Source organism: Pan paniscus, chromosome 11 (genome assembly GCF_029289425.2).
Source record: "Pan paniscus chromosome 11, NHGRI_mPanPan1-v2.0_pri, whole genome shotgun sequence".
Classification (NCBI taxonomy): domain Eukaryota; kingdom Metazoa; phylum Chordata; class Mammalia; order Primates; family Hominidae; genus Pan; species Pan paniscus.
Genome location: NC_073260.2, coordinates 114,809,774 through 114,833,716, shown reverse-complemented (window position 1 = coordinate 114,833,716; position 23,943 = coordinate 114,809,774). Strand labels below are relative to the sequence as shown.

Sequence of the window (23,943 nt, the reverse complement as noted above, 5' to 3'; positions counted from 1 at the left end):
GAAAAAGATTATTCTTAAGAGGTATGTTGTGATCTTAAAGGGTAAGCTAAGCACATATAAAATAAAAGAGATGACATGCCCAGGACAAACTTCTTAGAAGGGTTTCAGAAAAAAAGAGAAGAGGTTTTAATTATTACTAAATCGGAAAGTTACTTGTGCCCAATAAATATAACCAAAGAAAGGAGACAGTCTCAGAGACTCAACTCTTTTGGAGAAAACTATCTAAAAATCTATCAGGGGAGCAAATCTGCAGATAGAGTAATTAGCACAATGAGGAACCACCTGTTCAGTACTTAGATAATCAGACCACATGGCATCTGAACTTCTGTAATTGAGAGGAAAATTGCCAAAAAGACCAATATAGAATTCTTAAAATTGTTTCAAGTAAATATTGTGAGTCGATATTCACTAAATTGGCATAATTTATAACAAATTGGGATATGAGTGTTGCTTAGCCGTTAGGGATTCTGAGAAGTTGGATGAGAAGTGAAATAAGGCATAGAAAAGATGAAACACAGTAAACAAGAACCCAGCAGGCAATAATATACTGAATCCAGAGCTAGCTCACACGCTCTGTAGGAATGTACATCTTGGGTCACAGTTTTTTACTTCAGGGTGTGAAGATAGACAAGATGTGCTTGAAAAGTTTTTTCTTTTTTTTTTGGCAGATGCAGTACTCATTTATTTTTTAACTGTCATAAGACGAAATATAGACAAGTATATGAATTCCTGGACTGCAAAGCAAAGTTGAATAAAAAGGAAACAGTACATTCTGAATCTGCAAACAGTAGTAGCCCTGTAGGTGTTAGGAAACGTTTAACATGTTAAACAGTTAAAAATTCACCTGAGCCTCCTAGAAATCTGTAAGGAAACAATAGCAGGAAATAGAATACCGGGGTCAAGCTCCACTGCTAGAGAGAAATGTATTGTAGAAATAAAGAAGTTTCTGATGTCCCTAAAAGAATACAAGTTTTTCAAAGCCTGGAAAAGAGGGAAGAAGCACTCTGAGCAGGAGCTACTGACAGAGGTATTGGGCTTGGCAGACCACCTGGGCATGCACATTTCAGGACTATCAGCAGCTTCTGTCCAGGCTCATGATTTCCGATATGAAATAAATACGGGGCTAAAAGAGGAACCCTCCCAAGAAAACATGTTGCACAGGTTTCAGCATCTCCATTTCTAGAGTTCATGGCAGCAACTCGTGCAGCACAGAACTTTATATATCTGCTCACAATAGAGTGTGTGAGCCATGCTACAAGACAGAATCCACATTCGTTACAAAACTGGGGCTGAAAATTAAATTGCTTTGAATATACTATTTGGGGAAAAATGGTGCCTCAGATTATACCTGGTGACTGAATCTTTTCTTTTTTTTTTTTTTCTCCCTGAGATGGAGTTTCACTCTTTTCGCCCAGGCTGGAGTTCAATGGCACCATCTCAGCTCACTGCAACCTTCGTCTCGCAGGTTGACACAATTCTCCTGCCTCAGCCTCCTGAGTAGCTGGGATTACAGGTGCCCACCACCACACCTGGCTAATTTTTTTGTGTGTATTTTTAGTAGAGACAGGGTTTCACCATTTTGGCCGGGCTGGTCTCAAACTCCTGACCTCAGGTGATCTACCTGCCTCGGCCTCCCAAAGTGCTGGGATTAGAGACGTGAGCCACTGCACCTGGCCTGAGTCTATCATTTTTACAAATTTCTAAACTTAGCAGTATGGCCGGAAAGTTTCAAAAACACTCTTTGAGAAAGGAATGTATAAACAGGTGGATTTCCTCTGAGTCATTGTCCATGCAATGTTGTGATTAAGCTTATGACAGAAGAATTAGATCACGTGGAGACCACAGCTCTTGGAATCCAGAAAAATGGCAAGAACTGAATGGCATCTCAGCAAGGGTGGTCCAAGCAAGACTTTCCTGGGATATATTCTTTCCATCATTCATCAGTGAATCACTGGTTCACTGCTGTAAAATAGTGGGTTGCTGTGTTTTCTGAACTTGGTGCATATAAAGATAGTATGGTAATAATCTTCTATGTCTTATTACTTTTATTTACTTTTTATTACTTCTATGTCCTCTGTACTTTTTAAACAGTGGGATCCTACACTAAAATCTTTGCATATTTGCATGAATGTTCACACCAGAATTGTTCTTAATAACAAAAAATAAGAAGGGACAATGATCCATAGAAGTGTTTAATAAATTGTGCCATATTCTATCAATGAGCTATTGCTACGTGCATTAACATGGACAGTTCAGAAACCAAGATCAAAATAAAGAAGAAAAAAGATCTGTCAATTGTGATTCAACTTATTTTGAAAACAGAAAAATAAACAACACATCGTAAGGGATACATACTTAAATAATTATAACGACAGAAAAGCAGGATGGTGTTTACCTCAATGAGGAGGAGTACTGCTGAGGTACTGAAGGAACTACAACCAATTTCAATGACTGACAGCTGCTGAAGTCACCCACACTACTTGGGAATCAGAGCAGTTAGCTGTCTGGCTGAGCAAATAAAAAAATTATTTCAGGCTTTCGTTTCTTTGGCCTTTAACTTAGGAATTTTGGCCTTTGATTTGACTGGATTTTTACACAGCAAAGTGATTTCATTTGGAGATTTACGTCAACCTCTGGAAATGTAATAATGGAAGAGTTATAGTGTCCACATTTGGTTCTTTCAGTATCAGTGACATTATATTATTGTCTGCATATTGATATTCATTTATTGTGTACTACTGTAATCTACATTTGACAACATGGCTGGTGATAATTTGAGGTGGGAAAAATCAATAGTGTGGCAAAACCCAATAGGCTAACAGAACCAATACCTGCAGGATGTGGAGTATAATCTCCCTTCTTCTTCTTTCCTCTGGTTTTTGTGAGTGTCTCCATTAGAACAATCCACCTGATCTTCTCTTTACTCCTCTGATTCTAACGTTTGGCAGAAGACGCTGAGCACATCCACTTCAGCCCCCTCTTGACTCCTGCCTCTCTCCTTGCCTGTCAGTTTCAAATCTCAGTCAATTTCTATGCTGTCATGTGATGATCAGGGAGGGCCAACTCGGCCCTGTTTGGGAGGCATTTGGTTGTTCAGCTGCACCAATTATCAGGTTGGTAAGTTGGCTTAACTCAGTGGTACGGTATTAGGCCTTTTTGCCCATGCCTTTATAACCACATTTTCCAATCATCTCTATAATAAAACTATTTGACCTCCATTTGTCTGTCTCCTGAGTCTTAATTCTGAATTGATTCCAGGCTCAGGAGGGGAAGAACAGGGAATTATTTATTGATCCCCTAAACCCTAAGAGCAGTGATTATAATAAAACACTGGATGACATTATCAGATATTTATTATTATCAGATCAATCATTGTTTAACAGTCTTAATTCCTTTCATGACTCCATAACAAGACAATATTCTATAGAGAATCCACAGAATGTACACACCACAGGGTCAGTAAAAGAGGAATGCCTTTTTAATAATAAATCATTTTTTGTGTGTTCCAGTATTTTCAAGGAAGGAAGGCCTCAGGAAGAGATTTATATTAAGAGTCTGACAGTTCATTTGGAAACCTCATAAGGCAAAAGTTAGGAGTATAGTTATTAGAACAACTCTCAGGTTAGTCACGCTTCCTGTCTCTTTCCTCCCCTCATCCATTAAAAAGAGGAGGAAGAAAGAAAGTAAGTTTCATAAAGTTGAAGTTGGATTTAGCTAAGGTCACTTGAAATAACCAGCAGTATTTTTTCACTGCCTATATAAAATAATAAAAGATGCTCATATGTTGACTGATGTGTGTGGAACTACTTGCACAGCCTTCATAACAAAGAGCTCTGGGGTTTTGAAGATGGGTATTTTAATTGAAAACAACTACAAAAAATAAACTTTTATATGATTAATGTAAACAAGTTTTACTTAACATTACACAATTACTAATACAAATTGTAAAGGTTTTGCCAATATGCTAAATCCTTTATTCCTCTCTCTAGTGCATATCCTAAATGCAATCAAAGGTGATGATTAGATGTTTTAAATTTATTCTAGCAATTATATACTTTATGTAACTATTATTGAAATGCTCAAAAATAAAATAATGTGAATGGCAATCACAGATTTTAAAAATTGTCTTTTCTTTAGTTATCAAGCAATCCAAAAAAATAAAAAAGAGCTGGAAATAGAGATTAAACATCTAATCTATGGCACCATTACAGAGAAATTATAGACTCCCTCAGCTTATATACAAACCATGATGCCTCTACCCCACATTCTCTTTGATGAGAAAACATGATCCAAAACTTCTCCTCCCTTTGTTTAACCCAGTTCTGCACCAAGACTTCTACTTACTTCACCATAACCAATCTCAGTAAGAGTTCTTTAAAGCAAAGGGTGAGCCCAACAGATTCACATTAAATTGTAATGTGAAACTCTAACTTCCTACAGAGGTTTGCACTAGGGGTGTGGGTATGTGTGTGTGTGCACAGTTTCTTCTGCAGCTTACCCTTTAACAAAACATAAGAAATCTTAAATAAGTGAAACATTTTCAATCACTAACAAGATATCTTGAGGAAGGAAAACTATGAACTCCAGGGACTCAGGGCTTAATGGGAACTTTTCTATTTAATCTCTAAATTTTATTTCCCCTTCCCTAATTCCTGAAGTCTATATGCTTCCTCCAAAGGCCCAAGGTTCTGCCCTATTCCATTTCTGTGTAGGACATCAAATGCAGGTGCTCAGGGCAGAACAAGATTAATGAGCAGCCAGTTGGCTTCACATGTCACAATCATTAAAGTACATTAAATCATCACTGGAGAAAAAAATCAAATACAGTGCCTAATTTTGATTTTCCAATGCAACTTACACGACTTCAGAATGTTCGTGGCCTCTCCTGCCACAGCAGACAGGTTCTTGAATGAAGATTCTAAACATGCACACTCATATCCACACAATAAAACAAACAGAAAAGTGCTCCTAGGTGCTATTTTTAAATCTCCACTAAGTATTGAACTTAAAAAAATATATTTTTACAAGAGTATCCCATTATTAGACTTCCTAGGATTACTATAGGTCCCCTGCAAGATGACTTTAGTTCCAGGCTTATTTATTCATTTATTTTTAAATCACTGCTGAAAGCTTGGAGACACTAAGAATTAACTCCGACAAGTGGATATGAAGTCCAACTTCACCACTGACTGGGTTTTGAACTCCAGAAAAATTAATGCAACATTAGAACCTGAGTTAACTCATCTCTACAATGGGAATAATAATGAGAATAATGACTACCTTTTATAAATTGAATTATGTCACCCTCAAAAAAGGTGTGTCTGAAGTCCTAACCACCAGTACCTCAGAATGTGACTTTCTTTGGAAAGAGAAACTTTAACAGAGGAAATCAAATTAAAATGAGGTCATGTTGAAGTGGGATGGACCACTTATCCAATATAACTAGCGTCCTTTTAAAAGGAATAGCGTGTCTCATCTCCAGAGCTATGAAATAATCAATGTCTGTTGTTTAAGCTGCTCAGTTTGTAGTACTTTGCAATAGCAGGCTCAGAAAACTGACACACTACTCAAAAAGGTGATTGTGAGGTTTAAATAAAGTGATATATAAAGCATGTCACACAGGATAAGCTCTTAATAAATTAATATTAAAAATAGTAACAGTGGTGGGATATTTTGAAACATAACCATTTGGTAGATTATACAACAACTATATTTGATTTATTCTTCATTTCTATTTTTAGGAATTTAAATAAGAAAATATTCCAGTGCTAAGACAGGAGACAATGAAGGAATTATAAAGGAGATAAATTTCTTACCAGTCAGTGTGTGCTAATTGTTTCAATCCCCTGTAAATGGTTTGGCACGAGAGGAGGTTGGAACACTTAGCTAAATTGAAGTTTGGGGATTATCTGTGAATTTAAAGTATCTATGCCATTTTGGCCCCTATTAGCACAAGTAATTGAGAGGAAAATCTTGCCAGTTATGCTTTTCCATAAGGCTTAATGTGGACTTCGATATTTAAGTAATTCATTAGCAGGCTTAAATGGTATCATGGAACAACATTAAAGTACGTAAGAGATAGTCTGTGACCTTCATTTTAGAGATGAACAAATTGAGACCCATAGAGGTTATAATGAACTCAAGGTTTATTATAACAGTTTACAGTGGAAAAGCTGACACTGGAATCCTTGTGTACTAGTTTCTTGTAAAAATGGAGTGTGCCTTTCAAAATTCTGTGAGTTTGATTTTTAGAATCCCGTGGAGCTTTTTAAATTATCAGAACTCCAAACTCTGCACATGGAACTTTAAGATCAAGGTTGAGGGAACTCAGATCCAGGGAGAAGAAAATGACATTAACATTTTCAGTAAAGAAACCTCAAAAGTTTCATTTGGGGAAGGAGATGCAGTGGGGACGGAGGGCAAGTATTTTTACACTAAAATTATTAGCTGTATACAATTTTAGAAAAATCTTTTTACATTGTTTAGAAGATCCATTAAATATGGCCTGGCACGACCTTTCTAGGACAAGTCATTAAAGCCCTAAATGGTATTTGGAAATGCTGCTACCTCAGATTGAGGTCATTTGCATTATGTAATAAAACACACAGCATACTTTGCTTGGCAAGTTCACTGGAATGGCTGAACTTTGGCCCCTTGCATGATTTTGCAAATACAGAGTGTACTTGTTCTCTACTTAACAACTAACCCCACTTAAATTAAAGCAAGCTGCCCCCTTTTCACCTCTGGTGTGCTCTGCTTTTAAGTATGCATTGTGAGAAGAAATGTTAGACTTTTAATACAACAAACTTTGTTTCATTGCATTAGTTTTTTCACTTTGGTTTATTATTTTATATTTTCAGTTTTTATAGGACATTTCCATGTGGTCTTTCCCCAAGGACATCACTACTGTAATTGAGGGGCCCAGTACAGAATCTATTCCAGAAAGAATCATTCAGTTTCATTTTGCAGCTTCATAGCCCAGAACCAAAACGTTTCAAAAAACACTCAATAACACCAATACAGGGACCCCTCTGGACAACATATCAATTTGTATTATGAAGTGAATTATAGCTGGACCCACCAGAGCTGGTATAGTTAAGTGTCTGTCAGTGTTTCCATTATACTTTGAGGGCTTTGTTCTTGATTGCAAAAATACCCTTCAGGCTAAAGCACACAAGGCTAATGCGGGGAGTGACTGTTCCCTTTGTTTATTTTTTACCATTTAAAAACACTAGCTCTCTTGTGTGTTTGCTTGTTATACATTTTAAAATAAAGAAATTTTGGTTTTATAAATCAACAGTCTGCCAGAGTGATGGTGGTTTTAATGGGGTGAGCTTAGGGTATGAAAGTTCACAAGAGTTGGTGTGATCCACATTGCGCATCTTGGAGGTTATCAAAGCCTCAAAAAGGAAGGTCCAATGTGTCGCAGATGCTCTCTGAAAATTACATGTGTAATTATTGGGCCTCTAAATTTTAAATTCAGAGGTCACCATTTATATCTTGGATGGAATATGACTGCATTATGTTTAGGGTTTAGCTTTGTCTTCCCTTTTTCATGCCCCTATCCTTACATTGAATCCATGCAAATTCTTCCCTTAAAAACCTAGCTCAAATTTCCTATTTTCTAAGAAAACTCAGATTTCCTCAAATAGACTCAGATGTTCTTCCCATAAGCTTATTTAGATCCCCTAGATCCAATATAGCAATTATTATATTATACCATTTGTCTGTGTGTCTTTTTCTTCACCAGGCTGGATGATCTGAGGAAAAGAACTACTTATTAGCATAATGCTAGACATATTAAATATTAAATATGCTCAGTAAAAACTGGTTGCTTGAATGAAAGGATGGATGGATGAATGGAAATGTGTTCTATGAAACAGAATTAATGACAAGGGAACTGGAGGAATGAAAGAGTCTCTGAAAAACAGGGACTACCTTTAATATGACTTCCTGGTTCTAGTTTTCAACCTTCCAGAGGGTACAAATTCTTACACGCCCCATAATGAAGAACCTCCCAGGAAACCGGAAGACTTGTAAACTTTTACTGGAAGAAATAAATGCAATGGCATTTGTTGAGAAAAATACTGTACAAGGAGCAAGGAGATGAAATGTTTATTCTGACTTAGTCACTGACTCGGTGACCCTCTTCCAGTTACTTAACAGCTCAGTGATTCCATCTCTCTGCAAATGGTGATAAATAATAGCAGTTCTTGACTGCTTCACAAGAATATTTGGCAAAAAAATGCATTAGCATCTTTGAGACATTTTATTAACAAACAAACTATATATATTACATATAATATTATACTGATATTGCATGCTATGTACTAAATAATTTATTTTTAAGGGCACTATATTGTTGAAATTACATTAACCTAATCACAAAGTATAATTGGAAGGTTTGATTCTTCTACTTGTTACGGGCAGTTGGACTGTATTCTAAAAAGAAAGTTTATGTAAAGTAGATTGTTCAATTGTTTCTGCATTTAGCATGTGAGGACAGTGTATGTGACTGGTATGCTGGATAAGCTGTCACGTTCTACCTGCATCACCAAACACATCTTCAATAAAAGGTGCTAAGGAGAATTACCAATGCTTTTAGAAGAAAATGATGGAGGAAATTTTTTTTTAAATCACAGGTTTGCAAAGCAGGTTAGACTTTAAGGACTTGAAAGCTTCCAGTGTTTATCAAAGGATAATTTGCGAATCAGCTGCTTTGATGTAACCTGGAATATTGTACTGCAGACTCACAGACCCCATTCTGGATTTAAGGAATAAGAAATTTTGGGGAGATATACAAGAATCTGCATATTAAACAAGATCTCCAGATGATTCCTATAATCACTCAGGTTTGAGAACCCCAGTGAGATCTTGCATCTTTTGGTTCAGGAGGCAAATGAAAAGAGTACAGACTGCAGAAGATCAGGAGAAGGAAATTGAACTTCCCAGTGTACCAAAGGGTGATAAATGATCATCTCCCTTTAAAATCACTGAGTATGCTACCTTTTGTAGAATTTGGGAAGGAATTAGAAATTGTTTTAAGGGTAAAAATTGGGAAAAAATTGTACTAAAAAGACAGGAAAAAGGAACTGACAGCTTCAGTTTGTTGTCTGTTACCACGGTTTAAGGGTAGATTGTATTTTTGGAAGAATAAGGCAGAGCTCCTCAAACTCTTCCTCATTCTTTCTTCCTCAGGCCTTTGGAGGCAAGCTGATCTGCTTAAGGTTCACAATCAGTTTTATATTTTTCTAAAGGTTTGTGCTTCCAGCAACTATGAAGAAAAATTGAGTAAAATAACAAATATAGTACAGTTGTAATCCATCGCTACTGTTACTTGATACAGCTTGGTTGCTTTGTTTCTATTAGTAAGGTAGCATTTACACGCGTGGAAATTTAAGCAATTGTACAAAGGAATACAAAGGCAAACGGAAAACACCTGAGGTTCTGATACAGCATAGGAATTACTGCTCTCATTTTGGTAAAAATTCATTTAGACTTACTTACTCATTGTCAAATATTATTCAATTTATATAAAATTATACCTGTAATTACATTTACATATTTTACATATATAAACATAAAACATATAATTTTATATTTTAAAACATTTTATGGTTTGCTTTTCCATGTCAATGATGCTTTTAAAAATTATATAATCATGAATACCGATCTTATCAAGTAGAAAATAATTAGACCTAGGTTAGAGCTGCTGTCAGCTGTTTTATCTCCTTCAATTCTTATATTGAAGAAATGCATTCCCTCTCATAAACCTTTATATTCCTCTTATTTTTAGATTGAGGATAACTGGAAAACTCCCTCCTTCTTTCAACACCTCTCTGTTCTAATATCGACCTCAAGCCACTTTAGAAAAAAATATTCTGACGAACGACAGAGATGAACATAAATTCTAACTCTGAGTCTTCTGGAGCACCAGAGGGTTATGTGAGATTCATTAGCTTCTAAATAAGACAAAGTCTATGGTTTCTCTCTCAGTATTTGCCTCTTGTGATGACTTTGATCCACACTTCCTGCAGAGTGCTTTCTAGAACACTAGTTCCTTTGGATACAAAAGAGAGCTACACAAGTTTAACATTTTAACATTTATTTAGTTTTAACAATGGTTTACGTTCATTGTATTGGTTACTTTATTGAATTCTTACAACCACCATATAAGGTAAAGGCCATTTCTATCTATATAGGAATAAGTGGGAAACTGAGCCTCAAAGAGGGTAAGCAGAAGGTCCACACAACTTATTCAAGTGGAGTAGATAGGGGGTGGGGGTTGGAGGAATGGGGAACAACTGTTTAGTGGATACAGAGTTTTCCTTTGGGGTAATGAAAATGTTTTGGAACTGGAAAGAGTTTGTGAATACATTGTGAATGTACTAACTGCCACTGCACTGTTCACTTTAACATGGTTATTTTTATGGTATATGAATTTTACCTCAATAATAAAATTAGTAGAGCAAGCAATTAAACCCTGTCAGATTCCAGAGACCACAGTCTTAAAGATTACAAAATACTGCCTCCCATGTGGTTAAGCTAGCTCCACATTTTTCTAGACTGAACATTAGTAACTTTCTACTGCAGAAGTTTTCAATGTCTTTGTTGTGCTGAAAAACATGCTAGTAGTTTTCAAATTACTTTTTCTGTGCTCATTTTACCTGGAAAGTTTCCACAAGAATGTGTTTCATAAAACACTTTTATAGAATCACTGTTTTCTTCAAACCAACGAAAAGAATGTTTATTACAGAATTACTTTATCTTAGATGGTCTACTTAGTATGACAGCAAAAGTTCACAGGAATTCAGGCCCTATAACAAAGATTGGGCAGTTTACCGAGATTCCCTTTATGACCATTCCTTAGCAGTTGTTCATAATAGAAAGAGTAAAAGTGCAAAGGATACTAATCAATTTTATCTTTTATTCTCTGCTTGAAAATATTTAATATTTACTCTTCGGTTAAGTTTCATGCAAATAGTAGCTCTGCTACGTGCACATAAAGCTATTTAAATTTCATGATAAAACACAAAAGACGTAAGGAAGTATACATTGGCATCTGCAATTTTTAACACAGCAGCTTCTGGGCTTAAATAAGTCTTTCATAAGCAACTGAAAACACTAACTTTATGAATTTGAAAAAACAAATGGATGTTTAATGTAAATTTTCAGTATCATTTTTGTTCAGTTATTTTCTCAATAGGGAAGACAACGATTTCAGGAAAAGTTATAACACTTGGAAATTCAGAGCAATAATTTATTATAACATAATTATCTCTTATTTGATCAAAATCAACTTATAACCCAATCTTCCTATTCTCTTTTTTATATATTAGCCACTAGAATTTCATAGAAAGGATGTGGGGTTTGGGATTAGCTAAAACTGAGTTTGCCTGTCACATATTATGCATTCTATTATTCAGTTTCTCATATAAATATAAGATAGGATATGCCTATCTTATAAAATCTTCATCATGAATTCATAAGCCATCCTTCCAAAAATATGTATATACTTTCAACCATCTTACGCATCGTAACTAAGAATTTTGACTCTGCTAATTTTTACCAGCCTGCCATTATTGACTTCACTTCCTTCTTTGCACATTGTGGAGCCCAGGTGAAGCCATTTCCTGGGAGGTTCCTAGAACCCCCAAATCTCTGATCTAAGTCATAATTATTACCAACTTATCAGTGCTTACATTTGGATAGTTCCACTGCCATATCTGCCGGTGAGCCTCTTGTGTTGCTGGGGAAAAGTCCCCAAATAATACTGACTGGGTATATTGCAAACACATCCTAACACCTGCGGGCTGTATTGAACTGCTCAGTTCACATCTCAAGAGTAAAAATGGCAAAAAAAAAAAAAAAAAAATGTATTCTCCCTTAGCAGACTTTTTTTTTATTCCTGAATAAAAACATCACTTATTTCCTTATAAAAAAAAAACAGACATTATTCATTGTAGCTCTCTTACTTCCATTCGCTTGGCTTTTGTATATTTTTATTAATGTTTACTTTTAAGGCAGTTTTTATTTTATGAAAGCAACACAAACCCACGTACCTTCTCATATGTGAAGACCGCTATATGGCCACCTGTGATGGTGGCTGATGAGGGGTAGGGATGGGTAGGAGAAGGTCAAACTTCAGCCAGCTCTGCCACATTAGGCAACACTATAGAAGTGCCCTCAAGAAGTAATCTGAAGAATCACCAAATGATTGTGAGAGAGGCAGCGTGTGAGTTCCAGGTTCTCAGAAAGTACATAAAGCCAAAGATAGAACAGTGGCTACGACCAACAAAGGAGAGACAGCACTTGCCAAGGAGAGTTACATATGGAAGGACTGTGTCCCTCCTTCCTCCCTTGCCCCAACCAAGACAGACAGCAGGGAAGCAGAAAAAGACATGAGAAAGCAAGGACGCTCCAGAACCTCTTACCATTCCCTCATCGCCACCCACCCCCAAGCCCCATCCCACTACTCCCACCGCCCATATATTCAGAGCAACTGGAACATCAAGTCTCTCTTGTGTACAGGCAAGGGGAAGATCTCTGAATCAAATATGAGGTTGAAGATTTAAAATAATCAAAACTAATTCTTAACAATAAAAATAAGACACTTTAATAACAAAAAGTGACTGAAAAGCTATAGAATTGTCAAATGTGATTAAGGTAGCAAGTATGTTACCCAGCAAGAAAGGAATGCTGTCAGAGAATGGAAGGTGGTGTTTAAAGAAAAAAAGTTGTATCATTTTATACCCTCAGGATTTCAGACTTTTTATCAAACCAATTTTGATTATTTCCATAGTAAAATAATTTTCAAAAATAACTTATTCCTTAATTTCTATCTTTGAGCAAGCAGGTCCCTAGCTCCTTTTTCACGGTAAATCTATTCCTAGCCTGATGCCCCTGAGATCCTATAGTAATACACATGTGGTCTAGCCTGTGTTCAGTCAGTCTGTACTGGTAATTATTACATTGGTTATTAAAATATTTAACTACTATGTACCATTGGTAAACTGGCACTGACTGCCACAAACCCCAGCCCCTAGTGCTCTGGTAGTCTTGGTCGCTCCTCAAGAAGTCCCCACAACCCAGTAATTAAAGTGTTAATGCTAGTACAGCTGAGGAGCCTCCCAGTCCCTGCTCTACTGAGTGGACTTCTGTTTGGTTAGCACCAGTACCTTATTAGTTTTAAATTTTGAGTATAAACTCAGTCTGTAATGTAGAATTCAGAAAATGATGCAAACATCTTCAAATAGTCAAGGTCTGTCTTTTTTTTTTTTTTTTTTTTTTTTGAGACGGAGTCTCACTCTGTCACCCAGGCTGAAGTGTAGTGACGCGATCTCAGCTCACTGCAACCTCCACCTCCCAGGTTCAAGCAATTCTCTTGCCTCAGCCTCCCAAGTAGCTGAGATTACAGGTGCCCACCAATACGCCCAACTAACTTTTTTTATTTTTAGTAGAGACGGGGTTTCACCATGTTGGCCAGGCTGGTCTCAAACTCCTCACCTTGTGATTCCCCTGCCTCGGGCTCCCAAAGTGCTGAGATTACAGGCATGGGCCACTGTGCCCGGCCAAGGTCTGTCTGAAATGATAAATTGTTTCCTTTGCCACTGGATCTCCTCTATAAACAAATATGCTCTATTCTTTCTATAATTTCAAATATATCTTTCTTTCCTTCTCCTCTAACCTGGTGTTGTACATTTTGCTCATGTTAAACTTCCAGTATTGTCTGCTTAACTAGATTGCCAAGATTGTCTACCACTAGACATTCAAGATAATGGATTTTCCCTCTGAAGTTTCTCATAGTGTCTTGAGAAGGATCTCGTTACAAAGTGGATATCGCTACCCTATTTCTGTGTGTAATCTGAGTTCTAGATTGTAGCCTCAGCAAGCTTTTCCTGTCTCCTCGGGTCTATGCCACATATCAAAAATACATCTACTTTTTTTTTGTTACTGAAAACATTCATACATCTTATTGAAACCACTCAAATGCTGGTAGTATTTAAGGTGTATGATAAGTGAGAAAACCTTAGTGTTTTATGTAAGACAAAGTCCAGGAAATAGAAGAGTATTTATTTACATACAGTAAAATTTTTGAGGGTAAAACATTATTCTGAATTCCAAGGAGACACAAGGGCTTGATATTTTTGCCCTCCAAGACCTGCTCCAATACCTTCTTAACTGTCACATGTTCATAACCTTTATTTCTATCCTTTGTTGCTTCTCAGGACTTTGGACTTATATGTACAGCCTCCTGATTGCCTGTCTGGACTTTGAGAGATCTCTTCTTCCCCATCATTTCTACTCAGCCATCATACACACACACACACACACACACACATACATACATACATATATATATATATATATTCCAGCACTGTTCATACGAGTACTCAAAACTCAGCCGTTTACAAATAATCTGATGAGGAAATAGGCAAACTACACGAAGATTTCACTGAAGAAGATAGACAGATGGTGAGTAACCACATGAAAAGACGTTCAACATCAATAGCCATTACAGAAATGCAAATTAAAAATATTAATACAATGAGATATCAGTATATACCTATCAAAATGGCTAAAATAAGAACCATCAACACCACCAAATGCTGGCAGGGATACAGAGAAATGAGCTAACTCATACATCACTGCTAGGAATATAAAATGGTACAGCTACACTGAAAAACAGTTGGGCAGTTTCTTATAAGACTAAACATGTAACTGCCATACAATCTAGCAACTGTAGTCTTGGACATTTATTCCAGATAAAGGAAGACATATTCATATAAAAACACGTATACAAATGCTTATACATTAGTGTAACAGACAAAAACTGGAATCAGCCCAGATGTCTTTCAACAGATAAAAAGTTAAACTGTAGCACATACATACAATGGAATGCTGCTCAAAAATAAAAATGAACAAACTATTGATACATGCAACAACTTGGGTGAATCTCCAAAAATTAGGCTAAGCAAAAACCCAATCCCAAAAGGTATGATTCCATTTATATATCATTTTTAAAATGACAACATTTTAGAAATGGAAGACAGAGTAGTGTTGCCAGGAAGTATTGCTTAGGAAGAGGGTTGGGGTGGAAAAATGGAGGGAGGTGAGTATAGTTATAAAAAGGCAACCTGTCAAATCCTCGTAGTGTTGGAACTATTCAGTGTCTTGACTGTGGGGTAGGATACTTAAACTTACAAGGTGATAGCATTTTATAGAACATAATAAAGACAAACATGATTACAATGGGCATGGGGTAAATCTGAACAATATTGGGGGTTTATCTCAATTTCAATATGCTGGTTGTGATATTATACTATAGTTTTCCAAAATGTTGCCATTAGGGAAAACTTGGCAATGTGTACAGACTCTCTTATGTTTTATAGCTGCATATGAATGTAAAATTATCTCAATAAAAATCTCGATGAAATTTAAAAAAAACCTATTCATTATCATTCCATCAAATTGGCTCCCCTTCCCCCCACTCTGTATTTCTACATAAACTGAACGGAATTAGTCCCAATTGCCTACATCAAAATCTGGGAATTATTCCATGCTCCACCTCTTTCCTCTTTATTTTGATCATGTTTGCAAAATATAATATTCTAATATTCATTGCTTTGGGATATTGGTCTGCTTGGGCTGGCTTAACAAAATACCAAAGACTGAATGACTTAAACATAAATTTATTTTCTAATTCTGGAGGAGAGAAAATCCAAGATCAAGTGTGGCAGCACCACCTCCATAACTGTAGGCCAGTGTCCGAATCCCAAGGCTATAGGAAACCCCACCCTTACATCACTCCAGGACAGTCCTGCCCTCAAGGCTCTGAACAGAGGTTGTCTGACCTGTTGAAACTGTGGCAGTAGCCCTGATAACTTCCCTCTTGGAAGAATAGTGAATGTTTGCAGACAAAAAGCCCTATTGTCCTATCAAGTCCAAGAAGTCCAACAGTCTTTCTTCACTTTGTCCCATCTTTGTCCCTTCAGTAAAAACTGGCAGGATTTCAGCTGGTATAATCCCAAAAGCTCTTCTTGAAGTGACAGTCTAGCCACACTCTTGGTGTTCTCTTCAGAGTATGCTTTCTTTTTTTGCAATATAAACAGACTGAAAATTTTCCAAATCTTTAGGTTTGGTTCCTTTTATTTTTGTTTAACAGTTTGTTCTTCAATTCCTCTCTCTCCTCTGACATTTTACTATGGCAATCAAGAGGGACTAAGCCACCCTTTCAACACTTTGCTCAGAAACCTCCTCAGCTAAACATCTAATTTTATTGCTCATAAGTTCCACAAAACACTAGAACACAATTCAGCCAACTTCTTTGCTGCCTTATAAAAAGGATTGATTCTCTTCCAGTTTACACTGACATGATCTTCATTTCTACATAAGACTTCATCAGAACCGCATATATTTCTTTCATGCAACTCAGAACTCTTCTAGCCTTTATTATCAAGATGTGAAGACACTTCCAGATTTTTTAGGTATTATTCATAGCAGCACCCTATTTCTTGATGTCAAAGTTTGTCTTAATCAGCTGGGTTGCCATAACAAGATACCATAGACCAAGTGGCTTAAACAAATGAAATTTCTTTCTCACATTTCTGGAGGCTGGGAAGTTCAATACCAAGGTGACAACAAGGTAGATTTTATTCTGAAGCTCTTCTCTTGGCTTGTTGGTGGTTGCCATCTTGCTGTGTGTTCACATGATCTCTCCTTTGTGTGTAAGCAGAGAGGGAAAGAGAGAGCGATCTCTTCCTCTTCTTATACAGCCACCAATTCTATCAAATTAGGATCCCACCTTTATGACCTCACTTAACCTTAATTACCTCTTCAAAACCCTGTCTTTATAGCAGCTGTGTTAGAAGTTATTCAATGGATTCATCATACAAAATGTAAAACACATCAAAGTTTCAAGAAAAAATAGAAATCACACATATGCATACCCATGACACAGAGATAATCACTGTTAATAATGATGGGTGTGTTTCTTTTCAGTCTTTTTCTAAGTATTTTCCTGAACCCTGTCCCCTAACAAAAACACATCAAATATATAACTGAGTACCCACCCATATGTATCTGTTTTACATACATAATATATATGTATTAAAGGGGTATGGTATTATAATATTATTTCACAATTTGTCCTGTTTTTAAGAACACAGTCTTCTTTAAAAAATCTTCAAAATTATAATTTTAGTAACAGTAAAATATCCCACATTTTATCAAAATTTATAAAAGCTTCCTTATTATTTTGTTTCCCATTATCATGTTACAAATAACAATATGATAAACACATCATTCATAAATCTTAGCTCTGTAAAAATAACCTAACTATAATCTACATCTACCTTCAAGAACAAAGTAAAAGGGTTCAGCTCCCCACTTTCCAATCTGTACACTTACTGCTACTATCATTGTTTGACTTCAGACAACACATTCTTTATTTCACTGTCCTTCTTCTTTTTTTGATAATTTGCATTAAAAAGTTTATTAACCCCTAAGTACTTTAATTCCTTTTGTCATGTCACAGAAAGTATTGAAAATTATATATTTTTAAATAGACACAATCACATTTAAATATTATGCATTCTTGACGACCTCTCACCCTCATGCCTCTATATATGACTGATATTTGGCCAATTCCTCATTTTTTAAAATATATGAGGTGTCAACCCCTCCAAGAAGCCAGATTGATTAAAATTTATTTTACATTTGCACGACCCCCATTCCATGAGCACCTCTCCATTGTAGCATATTATCATATTGTGTTAAAAATAATGTATTTACATGTCTCTTCCCATCTAAGATTATAACTCTTATGAAGGCAAATAATGTATCTGTTTCTTCTTTGTACCCTTAGCACCTAATGCCATATGACACATAATTATTTATTAATGAGAGTTGAAACAAACATTTGAACTAAAATATTATGGGCATGCTATGGAGGTATAATTTTTTCTAATCTATCTACATTTTATAATGCGGTGTTCCATCTTTGATCGTACTAACAAAACCTAAAATTAAATCAAATGCATTCAAAATATGCTTGTGCAACATGAAGACCCCTTATGTATGACATACGAATCTTTAAAAAATAAATGAAATTTTGAAAAGAAGCTCGCAAAAACCGTTGCCCCCACTTCAAAGAAAAGAGTGCCCACCTAAAAAGATAAAGACAAATATTATCACATGTGCTTACATAACTCAAAACTTACAAATGTATATTAGAATCATTCCTCTTCTATTAATAGGATGATTGAGATGATTATTAAGAAGTTTAAAACAAAATCCAGCTGATCACAGAAATGGATAAAAGTAAAATCATATTTATTATATGTTTATTACATAACAGATATAAGAAACGCTTTAGGCTAATTGTATCATTTTAATGCCTCCACAACCCCTGTGATTATTGTTAATAAATTCATTTTATATCTTAGGTAGCTTCTCCAGGATTCCACAGATAGCAAGTGACAGACTCATACTTCAAACCCAGGAAGGTCCAATTTCAAAGTCACGATCCCCCCAACTGCCTCACAGTGTAATAACACCTAGGAAATGTTCTAGTTTTCAGTTCATTACCAGAAATATCATTTTCTGGAATATCAGGAGAAAAGAGTGGTAATGACTAACAGCAGGCTCGAGGTTGAAGCTGCACATCCATGGGAAACTGAGATTATTTGCATTGTGCTATGTTTGATTAAGTCCCTGCCAAATGTCATGCCAAAGCCTTGACACAACAGAGATTTGTGCCTGGAGCCATTCATTCCCTGTCTGGCAGTGCACGTCAGCTGGCTTATTTTCTTTGCATATTCTAAAGTCACATTAGTCTCTTTACAGATATGGAAAATGACCAAAAAATTATATGAAAAAGAGTGGCAAAAAAAATATCTGGGAGAGTTTTCAATTTTATTATCTCAGAAAATTATTAACATATGCATTTATAGGAGGTTTTCTTTTTCCATATGAGTAACACTGCAGAAAACATAGAGTATGTTTTGGGCCAAATAAAAAATATGAGTATGTACATATAACTGTATTTCCCCAAGCATTACGTTTGCATGAGATAGAACAGGCATCAATTACTAATGATAGTATATATGCCTACATTTTTCTGATAACCTCAAACCAATGATGCCCAACATTTATTTCAATGTAAAATTACTCTAATACAGGGAAAAATAAAGAACAGTGACTCATCAAGTCATGTGTGGGGCTGGAAGAACCTTGAATAGGATAGCTAATCTAGAAAAGTTTTAGAGAAACCCTTGTCAGACATTGTGAATCTATTCAATATTTAAATATATCTACAAAAATGATAACTAACCTTCTCCCACTACCTAATCCTGAAGCTTACGTAAATTCTTTTATTCGTTTATTTATTTTTGAGACGGAGTCTCGCTCTGTCGCCCAGGCTGGAGTGCAGTGGCATGATCTCGGCTCACTGCAAGCTTCGCCTCCTGGGTTCACGCCATTCTCCTGCCACTGCCTCCTGAGTAGCTGGGACTACAGGCACCCACCACCACCCCTGGCTAATTTTTTTTTTATTTTTAGTAGAGACGGGGCTTCACCGTGTTAGCCAGGATGATCTCGATCTCCTGACCTCGGGATCTGCCCGCCTCAGCCTCCCAAAGTGCTGGGATTACAGGCGTGAGCCACCGCGCCCAGCCCGTAAATTCTTTATATGTTAGTTCAAGCAATTTTTCTCTTGTTAATTTCTCTTTAGAGAAGCCGTGATAATTAATAGCTCCTGTATGTGATATTTATTTTGTCAGTTGTCATCCTCCTTCACGACTGTCCTCAGGAATCTTAGTTCCCTTACTCAGTACTCACAGGTTTTCCTCTATGTAACGTTTATTCATCTTATACATTTTCTTTTCAACTCTCTCTTATAACTCAGTTATAGCTCATGATCTTTTCAATAATCTTTAATAACATCTTTTTTCATGATAGCATTCCAGTTTGAAATAACAGGCATTGTGTATTAACCTTGAACTATCCCCCCTATCTTTCATGTAGTACGTTTATATACTGTTTACTGAGCTGTTAATGTGTTTATTTTCCTAATTCCTTCCTCTTTTTAAATTGGTTTTAATTCTAAATGTATTTCTCTATTTGTTCCCCCAAAACCTAGATACTTTTAGGTAGTTCTTGCCTGATAATTTAATTTACATATGTCCTATTTCAATAATTTCATCTTCAGAGTCATTAAAGACATGTTAAACATCTTTCATCAACCTTTGAATAGTTCCATTATTTAACTTGCAAGAGCATTAGTGTTAACAGTTCTTTTAATATAGATTGTATGGATTAAGGCTTTCTGTACCCAGGCAATGGTATATATTTGATAGCCAGAGTTCTAATTCTGATGTTTCCTCACTATTACATATTACCAGACAAAAAGTGCATGTCCCATGATATAAACATGAACTATAATACCATATTTCCAAGCATGCAACAGTAATATAATTATTGTCATAATATTTTTATACTTCATTTATGGAGAAAATTTAAAATATATTTTAAATATACTCACCTTTGTCCAAGGCACATTCTGCTGTGGTCTCAGGACAGAAACCTAATATAAAAGAAAGAATATTTCTATTAATATACTTAGTAAATGCATAGATTGAGAAATACCAATATATAAAACTAAAATAAGAACAAATTTTAAAACTCCATCATTGCTCATATTGTGTATCTTCCCATTAATTTCAAAAAGATGTCTTATCTTTTTTTAATTAAAGCACATTAAGACAAAAAAGACAGAATGCAAATATTCTGTAATACTTCATAATTTGAACCCAAAGGACTTCTGTTCCTTTATGTCTTAAAATAAACTTTCCAGGAAAAAATTATAGAAAGAAAGAATATATACAGATATCAATTTTATGCAAAAAATCAAACATCGCTTTTCAAAAATGCTACATGAATTATTAGATTTAAATCAGAAAGATGAAGCAGGTTAAATAGATTTTATAATAAAAGCATTATAATGTTTGTTCATCAAAAAGTGGCAGTGAAGCACTCATTAAAGTTAACAGAGATATAGTTTTATAGTAATAATGTTTCAAAAACTTTCAGGCAGTGCATCTAGAATGAAGGCACAGATAATAGATTTAAATATGTTCTATTGAACTTGAGTATTTTAAACATCAAAAGAGAAAATAGAATTGCTGAGCTAAAGCACCAAATTTCTATTATTTCTAGCTTATTATTCTATTAGATGCAGTGCCACACTTCTAAATATGTTCAGAAACTCATCTACCTAAAGGCACAGATTATCTAAATCTGAGAACTCACATTGCAAATGTGATAAATCTAATTATAAGAATTTCAATTAAATGTAGAAGGAAAAAACCACTTTGTTCATATGTTCTGGCATTCTATCTGCCTAAAATTTCCAGAAAAAAATCTATTTATCTTGTGATCTCTACTACTATTTTGGAGTAAAATTTTTTGCTATGAATGAAAAATAACACCCATAAAAAATAGAAGTATAAGCAATTTTCTTCCATATTTAATATTCTCAAACTCAAAGAATTTCAGTTCCAGAAGAAACCTAACTGGATCATCAAGTAAACTGGATTCAGACTTATGATTCAAGGGATTGGTTGTTATTGTTATATGAATATGCCTACGGAGCTACTGGGTGATGGAAGGAAATCAGGTTACTGTGTGTTCTAGAATGCTCCATAAGCTAACATCGAAACAGCACAAAATACAAGTGCATCCATACATACACCATCACTTAGATCATATAATATTTAGCAACAGGATGTTGTTGCTTAAAATACATTTATGCCTGTGGTTTTATACATATATAAAATCCCCTAGGCCAACTTCTTTATTTGATGGCCAAAACTAGTCTTTTTCACACCTTCTTGATTTTATTTGAATCTTGGCTCCTTGGATAGCTAATCAGCCAACGCTGTAGACTACTTACATACCCTCTCCGAGACTTGAATTTTCATGTACAATGAAGCAGTTGTAAAGATTAAATGAGTCATTACAAATAAATTGCTTAGAACAGTTTTTGGGACATAGTAAGTGACTAATAAATGTTAGCTATTAAAACTATTAACATTTGAAAAGTAAAATATTAAATAATTTTGATATTTTAAATATACTTATGTCTTATTCATAAATGATATTTCTACTCTACCACCCGTCAGTGTAAAAACCTTAGCTTGTGTTTCATTTCTTCTCTTATTATGTTCAAAATAATCGAGAAACACAAGTATGGATGATAAACTTTATTCATGAATTTTACATCAGAGAAATCAAAGTAAAAATGGCAGTACTTTTTTTTGGCAGGGACGAAATGAGGCATTTTAAATTCTTCCTAATAACTATAATTTGATGTTCTATGCTTACATGTAGTCTGGCATGACTAGAGAAACAGAAAACCTCCTTAAATGACAAGGAAACAAAGTTTTCCACAGGTCACCTAAGAATCCAATTGTCTAATAGCCATGAAAACAAAAGTATGGGGTAAAGGGATTGCTTAAACCTCTGAATAGTCAGCATTACTGCCAGGCTATGATGAATTTATCACAGAGAAACATGGTACGAACGTAATCAGGGTTGAGCTTAAAGAGTAAACAGACAAACTTCAGTTTGTAACATGCACATCCCTCTAGCCATTAGGAATAGCTTGGGCATTATAATCGGATTAAGGTTACTTGTTCTGATTTTTCTGATAGGCACATACACCCTAGGATAGGAATAAGTTATAGAAAGAAGGAAAGGAGGAGGCATATTTACTATTTAAGATTGGTTTAATTTAACTTTAATATAGGCTAATATTAGGAGGAAATAAGACTTCAGAAGACAAAAAGAAAAAATAAAATAACAACAAGAAAAGAAGAAAAATAAAACGACTATGAGCTTAATAAGAAAAGTTCTAAAAGTCAAGCTTACAGGGTGGACGATATATTTTGTAAACTACATTTTAACCAGAAGCCCTTTTATACACTGGTGGTGTCAAGCTTACAGGGTGGACAAGATATTTTGTAAACTATGTTTTAACCAGAAGCCCTTTTTTATTTATTTATTTTTTTTTTCTGAGATGGAGTCTCACTGTGTCACCTAGGCTGGAGTGCAGTGGTGCAATCTCCGCTCACTGCAAGCTCCGCCTCCCGGGTTCACACCATTCTCCTGCCTCAGCCTCCCGAGCAGCTGGGACTACAGGTGCCCGCCACCACACCCGGCTAATTTTTTGTATTTTTTAGTAGAGACGAGGTTTCACCGTGTTAGCCAGGATGGGCTCGATCTCCTGACCTCGTGATCCGCTTGCCTTGGCCTCCCACAGTGCTGGGATTACAGGCTTGAGCCACCGTGCCTGGCCACCAGAAGCCCTTTTATACACATGTGCAGAACTTGCAGGTTTGTTACACAGGTAAATATGTGCCATGGTGGTTTGCTGCACCCATCAACCCATCATCTACATTAGGTATTTCTCCTAATGCTATCCCTCCCCTAGCCCCCCACCCACCAACAGGCCCCGGTGTGTGATGTTCCCCTCCCTGTGTCCATGTGTTCTCATTGTTCAACTCCCACTTACAAGTGAGAACATGTGGTGTCTGATTTTCTGTTCCTGTATTAGTTTTCTGAGAATGACGGTTTCCAGCTTCATCCATGTCCCTACAAAGGACATGAACTCATTCTTTTTATGGCTGCATAGTATTCCATGGTGTATATGTGCCACATTTTCTTTATACAGTCTATCACTGATGGGCATTTGGGTTGGTCCCAAGTCTTTGCTATTGTGAACAGTGCTGCAATAAACATTCATGTGCATGTGACTTTATAGTAGAATAATTTATAATCCTTGGAGTATATATCCAGTAATGAGATTGCTGGGTCAAATGATATTTCTAGTTCTAGATCCTTGAGGAATCGCCACACTGTCTTCCACAATGGTTGAACTAATTT

The 23,943-nt window shown here is 35.8% G+C and overlaps 1 protein-coding gene across 39 annotated transcripts in view; it reads right to left on the bottom strand.

Annotated features, from left to right (window-relative positions):
* The window catches only part of PTPRD (protein tyrosine phosphatase receptor type D), a 2,308,100-nt gene that overhangs the window by 1,442,878 nt on the left and 841,279 nt on the right, over positions 1-23,943 (bottom strand). For all 39 annotated transcript variants that reach the window (XM_055092146.2, XM_055092147.2, XM_055092152.2 and 36 more), the window contains one exon: positions 20,543-20,584. The gene's annotated coding sequence lies outside the window, so the exon portion shown is untranslated. The remainder of the gene's footprint in view (positions 1-20,542; positions 20,585-23,943) is intronic.